Genomic DNA, 12256 nt, shown 5'->3' on the forward strand with positions numbered 1-12256 from the left:
ACTTTTCAGAAGGTGCTTTGGCCCCCTTAGCTGACTAGAGCTAAATTTCTTGACCTTTTTCTGGTCCATGTTTTTATTCACGGAGTTTATGATTGTAGAGATTAGTTATGTTGAGGGGGGACTCTAGAGGGAAGAGAAGCTTTCATGTACACGTGGGTTCACACCCACATACTCCCATCAACACCCACACAACCCAACATACAGGTTCAGTAATTCTTTGTTTTATGTATCCGTGCATTCAGAAGCTGTGTCAGAGGCTTTATTATAAATCACAGATAATGGCAACAATGGGGATTTGTTATGAGAGATAATTATGAAGTTAGCTCACCACGAAGCATTATCTTCTCAGCAGTTTAGGTTTAGTCTTTGCCCAAGCACTCCTGCGATGCTCTGAGTCATTCCTGGTGAGGGGTGGAGGGCAAGATCTCCAACTAGCCTACTGACCAGTGCCATCTGCTGGACCTTGCCCTCCTTTCCATCAGAGCTTGAGTCTCAGGAAACCCCAGCCCAATTTCAGAACTGGTGGGTAGATATTTGGAATTAGACTCTTAAGTGAAGTTGGCCAGTTAGCATAATGCACATTCCCTTATTCCTGCTTTCTCATTCACTTCCCCTTTGCCCTATTTGCTGCCCCATTTTTCTCAAGCCTCTTTAGACCCAGCTGCCCAGGACTTTCCATTTCTCCTTACCAGGAAGGAAGTGTATCTGATCAAACAATAACTTGGTGTGAACTAGTTTGGTTTCCTTTTTAAAGGCAGATTAGTTGAAAGAATAATTCAAAGAAATGGTTTTCTAAGGAAGGAATCTTGGATCTTGGATCACTTGGGCAGAGAAAAATTTAATTGATTAATTTTTAATTTATGGAATAAAACAAATATAAAACAAATAGAGAAATTTTGAGAAAGGGTATGATGTGGAAAGAGGTCTTTCCAGCTCACTTGCACTGCCTAAATAGCTACAGTATCTCTTGGTAAAGTTGGCCCTGGATGTATGTCTCCTCTCCTGAGATACACACACACACACACACACACACACACACACACACACAGTGTGTGTGTGTGTGTGTGTGTGTGTATGTGTGTGTACATCAGTGTATGAAAAATTATGAGTAGAAGGAAATGGCATCCCCAAACTTTACTATTTATTGAATCTTGACATTGGGACTAGCATGAGATTAGGGAGAGATGACTGTAGAAAATTATCTGAAAAAGGCCCAGAGAGTTTAATGGGCTGCTAAATCAATATGGAGTAAGAGCAGTATATGACAGACCCTTCCCTCATTCTCTGCCCTCCCACCCACCCATCACAAGAATGAGGATTCCATCATTTACAGAGATGGCGAAGAATTCGACACTTACCCAACAGGGCCTGAATACGTTGCTGTGTCATTAAATACTTATGTCCTCCGGATGAAATCTTTCCCAGCCTGGCTTCTGCTCCTTCTCATATCCATGGCAACACAACCCCCAGATTCTTCAGCTGGGTTGCCAAGTGAAAGGGAAAGAAAGCCTGTCAGCCTGAGCACCTGGAATAAAAAGCTCTGAGGTGATGTAGGGGGTGAGAGGAGAGCAGAGGGATACAAAAGATGCAGACATTCCCTGCCCTCTGGGAGCATACACCATAGCTTGACATAGAACGTTTTCTTTGGTTAAGTTTTCAGAATGGAAATTGGAATTGGAAAGAGCCTCAGGAGCCGTGTGCCGGACCCATACTAGAGCAAGAATTCCCTTTTGTTTGAAGATTTCCAATGATGAGGAACCCCTACTTTTGGAAACCATTTACTTCTAGAGAATGTCCTCTTGCACAAATATTTTCTTATATCAAACTAGCCATGTCTGATAGCCCTAGTTTAGTTTCACATCCTATTTTCCATCTACCTGCTACTGTTCATGGACATGCTTCTGTCCTCTCCTTTCCCATGTTCCCCAAACAAATCCCTTCTTTCTAAGCACCATTGCCCTTTCTTCTTCTATTTAAATATAAGCATTTTGAAGGCTGGGACCATCTCCTTTTTAAAATATTTATATACCTAGAACCGAACACATTTCTTGAATAAGCATTTATGCATATATTATATATACATATGTATATTACATTTGCCCAAAGCTTTATATATATTCTCTCATTTGATTCTCACAATAACTCTGGAAGGCAGGGGCTATTATTTTACATTTGTACTTTTACATTATATATTACATTTCAGGAAGTATCTGAGGCTAGATTTGCTCCTAGGATTTCATGACTTCCAGCCCAGCATTCTATCCTCTGCACCAGCTAGTAGCATCTGTAAGTGCTGACATGGTGAATACTTAATGAATGCTTTTTCATTCATTCATCAACTACAAGTCTGTCTCTTTGCAGCTTTCTTCCTTTACTCTTGGTTCTCCCTTCGGGGACCAAGCAGATTAGTTTAATCTCCCTCTTAAGGGATAGTCGATCAGATTCTTGAAAACAGTTTTTAATATCTTTTTTCTACCTCTCTCTCTGCACACACACACACACACACACACACACACACACACACACACACACATCTTTTCTTTGGCTAAAACATCCTCATATCCTTGATATGGGTCTCATGTAGCATCCAATCCAATAAGCATTGATTATTTGCTCCTATATAATCTAGAGTCCATTCATCCTACTTCTCTGGGTTACTTGCAGTTTATCAATATCCTTTTATTTTTTTGTATTTGTATCCCCAGTATTTAGCACGGTATTTGGCACATAACGGGCAATTAATAAATGCTCCTTGTTAATTGATTGATTGACTGACTGGAGCCCGAAGCTAAACAATTCCAGATGTTGTTGGATCAGAGCAGAGAATAACAGGATTATCACCTCTCTGGTGTTGGGTACCATGATTCACTTAATATGGCCTTAGTTAAATCACATTAGATCTTGGCTCCCTTATCACCCTGTTGACTCATGGTTAGTTTGAAGTCTTATAAAACCCATTTTACAGGACATTTTACAGGTACCCTGCTCCAAATGAGCCATATGTACCTCTCTTTGATGTAGGGAGTTGATTTGGGGAGCTCAAAAGTAAAGGATCCCATTAGAGAAACTGAATGGGGGAAAAAAGTGATGTAAAAAGAGCGACAGCTTGTGTGTTCCATTGCTAATCACATAATATGAAAAGATAAAGAGGAAGTTGGGTGGCCTTCCTTGGGGATGATTTACAAACTGTGAACAAGACTCATCCAGAGTGGGCAGACACAGATGGGTCACGGTCTGCATTGTTGGATGGAATTTCTGAATCACTGAAGGATCAAAGTATTGAAGTCTAAGATTTTATGTATTTCTCTCTCAAATTTCATCTTATTAAATTTGATCCAAAATTCTTGCATGTCTGGATTTTTAAAAGTTTCCTTTGGGTCATAAATATATTTGATAAACTTACAAGCATCTATGCCTTTATCTAAATCACTGACAGAAAAAAAAAAAAAAAACTAACTGCATAGAACCAAAGGCAACAACTATTTCCTTGTTTAGTCTTCATATCCCCAGAATTGGTCATAACTAAATAAATTCTTGTTGTTGAACTGTCAAATTGACATTAAGCTTCTAATAAATTCTCTTTGGGTCCGACCATTTGACTCCTCCTGCTGTGGGCTGTCATCAAAGTCCATCCACAGCTCACCACTTTCCCTGGTCCCACTCTACCATAGCTGCTGATGCCTTCCTTTCTAAGGATGAAATTTGTTGACTTTGTGCAGATGCTGTGTATACCTTTTTGTTGTTTGTCCTTTGTTCTCAAAATGACATCAGGGAGGTCATGCAAGTGAATTGGACTTAAATGTGCCAAGTCACTTGCCTCACTTCCCTCTCCAGAGCCTTCTGGGTCCAGTGGCAAGATTTTTGTATATAGTCTTCTCTGAGAAAACAAATACCTCATGATGTCATTGATCCTTTCCAAGACCAAAGTTGGAACTACAAGAACTATTACAAACTTGAGAGCCGGGACTATTTTTGCTTTGTATCCCCAGCACTTAACTATAAGCTACAAGTACTTGATAAACATTTGCTTAGATAACTTAATTAGAATCAGAATTGGATTTTTTTTTTGTTTGTTTTGTTTTTTGGGGAGAGAATTGGAGGCAAAGTTAAGTGATTTGCCCAGAGTCACATAGATATTAATAAGAATTGTGTGTGATATTTAACATATATTGTATTATTTGGCATCTAGAGGAGGGGATGGAAGGAAGGGAGGGAAAATTTTGAAATACAGGGTTTTGTAAGGGTGAATGTTGAAAATTATCCATGCCTACATTTTGAAAATAAAAAGTTTTAATAAAAAATTTGTATGTGAAACCTTAGGAAAAACTTTTAAAATCTAGTAACCCACAGACACACATACCACACAGTGTTCCAAAAGTGCATAATAGTGAATAATAAGATAATTAGCCAAAAAATTCACTAAGATTTTTGGGACATACATAAATTGCTTCCCTTGTCCTCCCCTTCCTCTCTTCTCCTCCCCTTCTTTGCCCTCCCCTTTGCTCTCTTTTTTCTCCTCTTCTGTTTTCTCTTCTCCTCCTTTCTTTCTCCTTCTGTCCCTCCCTCCTCCTTTCTCTTGTATGTAAATATGTATGTATGGACACATATCTATTTTATGTATATCTCTATCTATATATACACTGTAATATTAGACCTTAGGTCTTTTCTATGTCACATAGATATATAATGGCATGTGTTATATACAGTACACATCACATTATGTCCATACTATATTATATATAATTATATATAATTTCCCTCCTCTATTATTATGTGCCTTTTCATCTTGATTCCTTGAGCCAGGGCAGGGAGATGAGCGCATGTGGCCTTTCTCATTTGCATTGTTGCCGAGCCCTCACCTGGCCGATCCTGCCAGTAGCATACACCTGTTTCAATAAGGAAGCATTTCAGTGTTTATATGAGCGCCTCAGTGAAGTTAACAGGGCCTTGCCAAAAAATGGAAATCATGTTAGTTCAGCGGAACTAGTTCTTGTACCATTTTGGTGCTTTGTATTCGACAACTTATCTTCTAGGTGTTTATTCATCATTTCTTTAATAACATGTTCTAGGATTTTGCCAGGGATCAAATTCTAGCTCTCTGGTCTATACTTTGTAGATTTTATCTTTTTGGGGACAATATTTGCCCCTGCCTCTTCATCTCCAACTCAGAGACCTAGGTGTCCCCATTAACTTGTCTGAACTTGGACAGTCCAATGATCTCTTTAAACCTCCCTGTATTTATCTATAAAATCAGGAGGTTGGACCAGATGACCTAGAAGTTATTTTCCAGGCCCATGACTTACCCTGACTTACCTCTCAGCACTGGGCCCCTTTGTTATTATTTCCGTCCCCCGTGGCCCGGTAAGGACCAGGTGCAGTTTCACATTCGGGAGGCCATTAGGTCACCAAGCATGGGGAGAAAGCTGCCTGGAAGTCCCATGATTCCACAGGACATTCTTCTTCCCTCCCTTAACAATCCATCCTTCAATAATGTTGCCCTGGCTTGGAGCTGTTTTCACAGCAGCCAGACCTCCCCACCCACACACAGTGAATATTTCAGCCAAGAGAGCACTCAGCCGGGAGAAGGAAGTGTCCTTTAGACGGGGGTTGTTAGGGGTGTTGCAAGGCCCCTCAATAGCCCCATTGACGTGCTTGGGCTGGATGACAATCATCCTGCCCCCAGCTCCATCAGTCGGGCTGTGGCGGCTGGGCTCGGTTGGGTCAATGGTTAGCATGGAGCCCAGATGCTGATGTGCCAGAGCTGGGAGCCAGCATATTTTACATGCTCTGAAATGCCAGCTCTGTATAATGGAGAGCAGCTGGTATGGACTTTAATTCCTTCAGAGTTTTAATAAAAGCAATGTTAATCAAGTTCCAGTTGTTGCTCTGGCTCCGACTGGTACTTTCTGACTTCTTCCTTATTTGTATTTGCTTCAATTCCCGTGTCCTTGGCTAGCACCTGTTACCTAGATAGCGTTGTTGTTCCTGGGCCAAGACTCAGGTGTGTCCATGCTGTGGGAAGCTTACCTTTCCCAGGGGCAGTGGAAAAATACAAGTATCACCTCCGGCTACAAGACAGCTGCTGGACGGCCATCAGTTCGGCAGCATGAAGTACCACCATGGGTCCGATGCTGGGGACATGAGGGTAGTCCCTACCCTCAAGGAACCTATATTCTATTTGATGTGTGCATGTGTGTATATATGCACTGTATAATAGATGTGTGCACGTGTACATGTATGTACTTCATGTTCATGTATGCTTGTTATAGATACATATATGATGCTTACATGTTTTATGTATATATGAGCAAATAGAAATGTATGGATTACATATATATATGTATATCTATACATATGTAATCTCAGGATATGTAGAAAGTAAATACAAATTAACTTTGAGAGGAGGCAATAATCAGGGGATGTGGGAAGATTGCAGGAGATAATGTCAGAGCCTTGAAGGATAATGGGAATTCCAAGAGGGAGAGAAAGAAAGGGGGGAGCATTCAGGCATGAGGGACTGCCTGAGCAAAAGTCTGGAGAGGAGAAATGGAATATCGTGTGGAAGTCAGGTAGACAAACTGGGCTAGAATGTCAATTCGATGAAAAGAAGTAATACATAAACAGCCTGGAGAGAGAGGCTGCAGCTTAATTGCAAAGAACTTTGAGTGCCATTTAAAGAATTTGAATGCATTTATATTTGATGAGGCAATAGGGAGTCATTTACACTTCTTGAGCAGGAGAGTGGTTGTGGTCAAAACTGCTTTTGGAATACTCCTGTGGTAGCCTTATGGAGCACGGAATGCCTATGAGAGTTTGGATGCTTGGGAAGAAGCATGTCAGCACAAGATTTTCTTATTGTCTCTTCAGTCTCTCTGATAGAGAAGAGGAAAGACAGAAGTGTCTGATTTTTTTAGTAGATTCTCCACCTTTTTTAAGTACATTATCTGATGGGTTGAGATAACTTGTCTTGGGAGGATAGAGAGTTAGAGAGTCATCAACATCATTTATATACCGCTCTAAAGTTTTCAGAGCCCCTTACAAGTATCTTTTTATCCTCACCACAAACTTGGAGATAAGATACTATTTTAACCTCACTTTACAGATGAGGAAACTGAGGCATTTAGAGGTTAAATGAGTTGCCCAGATTCATACAACCAAAGTCCAGATTTGAACTCAGATGTTCCCAACTTCAAGTTCAGTATACAATCCAGCATATTCTTTTTAGATTTTACTTTTCTGCCATATCTTTCCATGAATACTGGATATGTCTCTGTGTACTTTCTCACTATTACAATCCAGTTCTCTGGGTACTGATGTCACTACTGTGGAACTCTCCTGTCCTTTGTATATCCTGAGTTCCAGGGGACCTCAGCAATTTAAGCCTGTCTCTGTATAGATAAGGAAATGGAGATACAGAGAAATTGTTATCTGCCAAAGGTCACATACCTAGTAAGTGACAGAGCCATGAATCCAGTTCTTCCCACTTCAGATCTATTATCCCATCAAATGTCTTATCCCACGTCTCTTCCCCAAACAGCTCCATAGCTCAGGAGATTTTTGTCCACTGCTTCATCCAAGAAATGTTGGTCACTTGCCCTCAGTGAGAACTTGTCTCTCTTTTTCATCCTGGCATCTTTCTCAAGAGCATCAGGCTCTTTGATCCCCCAATTCTCAGCTGAGATTTCTGTCCTTGGGAGTTCACAATTTCCAGGCACTCTATTATTTCCAAATCAAGCTTTCTCTGGATGAAGGAAGAAAGAGCACACTTTTAGAATTGGAGAATTTATTCTCTACAGTAAACTGTTCTCCCTTTGCTGGGCTGGAAGCCTGAAGTGTGGGCGTTTTTAATACCCTCTTAAACCTTTGTGTTACCAGATGCAGGCTCAATTATACTATTGACATGAATACTAAATTTATGGGTTTGGAGGGGGAAAATAACTCCGAAGTAGAGAGAGAGAGAGAAAGGGAACCCTGGGAATAGATAGGCTTTTAATGTCGAAATATAAGACACAGGCAGCTAACCTCAATTTCTCTGAGGATTTCAGGTAAACCACATTGTCTTCTCTGGTTGCTAGGGAGCCCTTTGGTTTTTAATAGAATAATGACATGCATTTAGACAATCAACAAGTATTCCAAAAATCAACAGGTATTTATAGAATCTTTGCCTTTTACATACTCCAAGGCCTGATGGGAAATACAAAAGATCTTATAAGCCGTGGTCCCTGCCCTCAAAGTCCTTAAGATCTAGTGGAAGTTCCAGAATTAAGGCATTAAGAAGTGATTACAAGCTTGACTGTGTGGTTTGGGCTAGAGAGGCAACAAGAATTCAGAGAAAAGATAGCACTAAATGGTTTACAAAAATATCGTTTCCCCGGCAAATCCTGTGTTAGGTAGGACAAGTTCTAGACTCATTTCACATTAGAGGGAAAAATTCTGAAGAGTTAAATAATTTGCCCAGAATCACAAGGCTAATGATCATCAGTGTCATGATTCAAAGCTCAAGTAACTGGAATCCATGTCTAGATGTCTTTCCACCATGTTGGACTGCCTTTCACAAAGAATGAGTAGGGGCAGCCAGGTGGCGAGTGAATAGAGCACTGGATATGGATTCAAGAAGACTTTCTATTCTATTCACTTTTGGTCTCAGACTTTCAAACTGTCTGACCCTGGGCATGGCATTTAATCTCTGTCTGTTTCCAACTATTAAAAATGGGGGTAATAATAGCACCTACATTGCAGGGTTATTATACGAGGCTCAAAAGAAACAGTGTTTGAGAAGTGCTTCAGCACAGTGGTTGGAACATAGTAAGCACTATGGAAGTGCTTATTTCCTGCATTAGGATTTTTGGATGGAGACAAAGGAAGAGGTCATGTTAAAGAAAAGGATAGCAAGGGAAAAACCCTAAGGGTAGGAATCAGCCCTATATGATCAGAAGGACCATGAGGAGACCTGACCGATGGGAACATTGCTCAATCATTTTAAAAGGGTTGATAAATAAGATGGAGCCAGAATAATTTCCAGAAACTTTTATTTTGTTTTCATATCGTTTCTTGGCATTTTTATTCAATATATAATAATTGTTTTGATATTCTCTTAGACCTAAGTGTTTAAAAAAGGGAAACAGACTCATTTTGAAACCACATTTAATGATGTATCCAGTGTTGTGTCATAGTAGTCTCCAGTCTCTTTGGCATGAGGAGGGATGTTAATGATCTAGTGTTCTAGGATTTACTCCTTTTTAAAAGTTACTCAATATTTAACCACCTTTCATTGGCAGTTTCATTCACATTGCTGTTGTCATTTCATAGTTTATTCTCTTGGGCAGCTAGATGGTGCAGTGGATAGAGGGTCTGATGTCAGGAAGATTTCCTTACTCCCTCCTCACTTCCTCAGGGGATTTTAAACTGGGGTCCATGAACTTTAAAAAAATTGATAACTATTTTCAACATTACTTTCTGCCTGTAAGCCTATGCATTTTATTCTATGCATTTAGGAGGGGCCAATGGATTTTACCAGACTAAAAGGTCTGTGACAGAAAAGGCTAAGAAACTCTGTTCTAAATAAATATTTGTTGATGTGCTCTAGTTAAATATGAAATAGGATCAATAAGAAAACCTTGAAAATCTAGCAACTTTTGTTTCAACCACAAAGTCTTTAATATGCATTATAATGCATTGGAAAGGACACTTCTACTGTAGTCAGGGGTTCTGGGTTCAAATTCGATTCTCTAACTCCCTTTCCCCTCTTCCTCTCCTTCTCTTTCTTCCTCTCTTTTCTGGCAGGGAATAAATATATGTTGAATTGAACCAAGATTACTAACTAGTTCCAGCCTAAATAGTAGAGTGAAATAATTGGCATTTGTCTTACGTTTACTAAGGCAACTAGGCGGCACTAGATAAGGAATACCTGAGTTCAAATCTAGCCTAGGACATAAAATATTTACGTGGTACTGGCCATGTCTCTTAACTTTTGTCTGCCTCGGTTTTCTCATCTACAGAATGGGAATAATAACAATAATAGCACCTGCTTCCCAAGGCTTTTGTGAGGATGAAATGAGATAATATTTGTAAAGTTCTTAGTACCGTTCCTGGCACATAGGAAGTATTTAATAAATGCTTATTCCCCTTCCCTTCCCTCCTTTTTCCTTTTTTCACTGATACTTGACCAGCTGCAAGATGCCCAGAGCCCTCCCTTTTTTCTCCATAATTTTGATCTACTCTATTCTGCCCCCAATTTAGTGGTTTAAATATTTTGAAGCATATGCAAACATTATTTCATTGCTAAGGATAGTTATCATCCCCACCCACTTTAAACTGTAGCACACTAGTGTCAAGTATCACCTTAAGGTCATATGATGAATTAAAGGAACAGCTGATCTTTTCACTCACTATTGCTTTTTTCCCCATTGGAATCTTCTGGTTCCATAAAACTTACCTGTCTTAAGGGCCATCTCCTTTTACATTACCCATATTTTATTTAATCAGTGATTTTAAGTTACGATATTTGTGGCTGAAAGTGGTTTGGGGGCTTATCCCCGGCTTGATCTGAATTCCCTCTCTTCCTCTTATGCCTCATGTGATATCCCTGGGTATAGACTTGAAGCCCTCAAATCTGATCAGTGCAAGTGAGAACCATCAGGGAAAATTAGTTCACCTCCCCACTTTTCACTGGGATTCACCCCAATGGTACAGGTAGAGGTAGGCCCATTCTCTTTCTCTCTCTCCTCACATCACCCAGGTAGACTTGTTGAATCTCCGGTTTCAGCTTCCCATAAGGTTTTAATCACAATTTTTCTTTGGCATAATTTTCCTCCTGGTGATTCATGAATTCTGGTAACCTGCTAAGAAAATCAAGGGATCATCATATTTCTTTGTTCACAAAGGAATAAAGTCACTTACTTGGGGCACTGAATTGGAACAGCTACTGTTTTTCGGGTCCACATCTTAGGGAAATCATACTCCATCCTTTAATGTTTAATGTTAATGTTTTAGGTTTAAAATGTTAATTTTTAATGTTAAAAATGTTCAAGTTAAATATTTTTGTCAATGTTAAAAAAGTTAATGTTAAATGCTTTAATTTTTAAAATAGGAATAAAAGAAAAGAAATGGAATTAGAACATCACTTTGCAAAGAGGAAAGAGAAATTATATGCTGCTGCCTATTTGGGGAAGAAGAAAGGAAAGAAAGGGCAGGATGATCCATTGAGTTGGGGAAGGTGGGCACCCTTCCAAAACAGAATCCTGATATGAGCCTTTCAAATGGTGATTAACCATTAAAATATGAGAACTTGGTAACTTCAGAAATGACTGAAATTTGCTGGCTCCCAATACAAATTGGACCTGGGTTTAGATCATAGCATATTTTAAAAAATAACTCGAAACAGTTTGTGAGGCTGAAATTATGTTAATTTATGCAGTTCCCACTGCTGCTGGGTTTAAAAATAGCTCCATTTCAAGAAAACTAGTTGTACTGTCAATCTGCTTTCTCTAGATTGCTCTTCTCTCTCACCTCCTTAGTAGATATAACACTGGACACAAGGTATACATAGATGGCGGATACTCTCTACCCAGATTGGCCATTGCCGTTCATAGGATAAGAGAGGAGATTTCTATTTTGATATGGGTTTTGTTTGTTTAATTTTTTAAATGAGAAGTCAAAGAGCCAAGTATTGACCTATGTGTTTAATGGAAGCCCAGATCTCTGATTGGCTAGTGTGAGGTCCTCTGTTTCAAATACCAATGGAAATGCTTATTTTAAAACTTTTTCCAGGGCAAGTATGATAGAAGTTCCTTCTCTCACATGCCCCTCAGCACATAGGGGTAGTCCTAGACACACGATATGGCCCAATCTACCACAAATATGAAAGTCAAAGGAATTGCTAAGGCTTAGCTATTTTAAAATCATAGCATTATGTAGCCCGAGAAGAAACTTCAGGAAAGGGGAATTACTTCTACAGCATATTAACCAAGGGATTGATTGCTCTCCTTTGGAGATCTTGAAGTGACAGTGATTTCACTATCACCAAAACACATGCCCCTTCCCAAGGAAGGCCATTCCATTTCTGAATTGTTTCAATCATAACATTTTTCATGACATTGAATAAAATTTCCCTCTTTATAATGTCCAAGCACCGCTATTAGTTGTTCTCTTCAAAACTAAGTAGAAAAACCAAATTGTTCTAGAAAACACTTAAATGGTGTAATGATAATAATAATAATAAATAATAATAATGCTGGGTACAGAGTCAGGAAGATCT

The 12256-nt window shown here is 39.4% G+C and overlaps 1 protein-coding gene and 1 long non-coding RNA gene across 3 annotated transcripts in view; one reads left to right on the forward strand and one right to left on the reverse strand.

Moving 5' to 3' along the window:
* Positions 1-12256, forward strand: part of NAV2 (neuron navigator 2) — a 459603-nt gene that overhangs the window by 23276 nt on the left and 424071 nt on the right. The gene's annotated exons all lie outside the window — the stretch shown is intronic.
* Positions 402-5744, reverse strand: LOC141547854 (uncharacterized). The gene is made up of 3 exons (XR_012483647.1): positions 5314-5744; positions 1359-1479; positions 402-519 (listed from the first exon to the last, which is right to left on the reverse strand). It is a non-coding gene; the product is annotated as an uncharacterized LOC141547854 (long non-coding RNA).

This window comes from Sminthopsis crassicaudata, chromosome 6, assembly GCF_048593235.1.
Source record: "Sminthopsis crassicaudata isolate SCR6 chromosome 6, ASM4859323v1, whole genome shotgun sequence".
NCBI classification, from domain to species: Eukaryota; Metazoa; Chordata; class Mammalia; order Dasyuromorphia; family Dasyuridae; genus Sminthopsis; species Sminthopsis crassicaudata.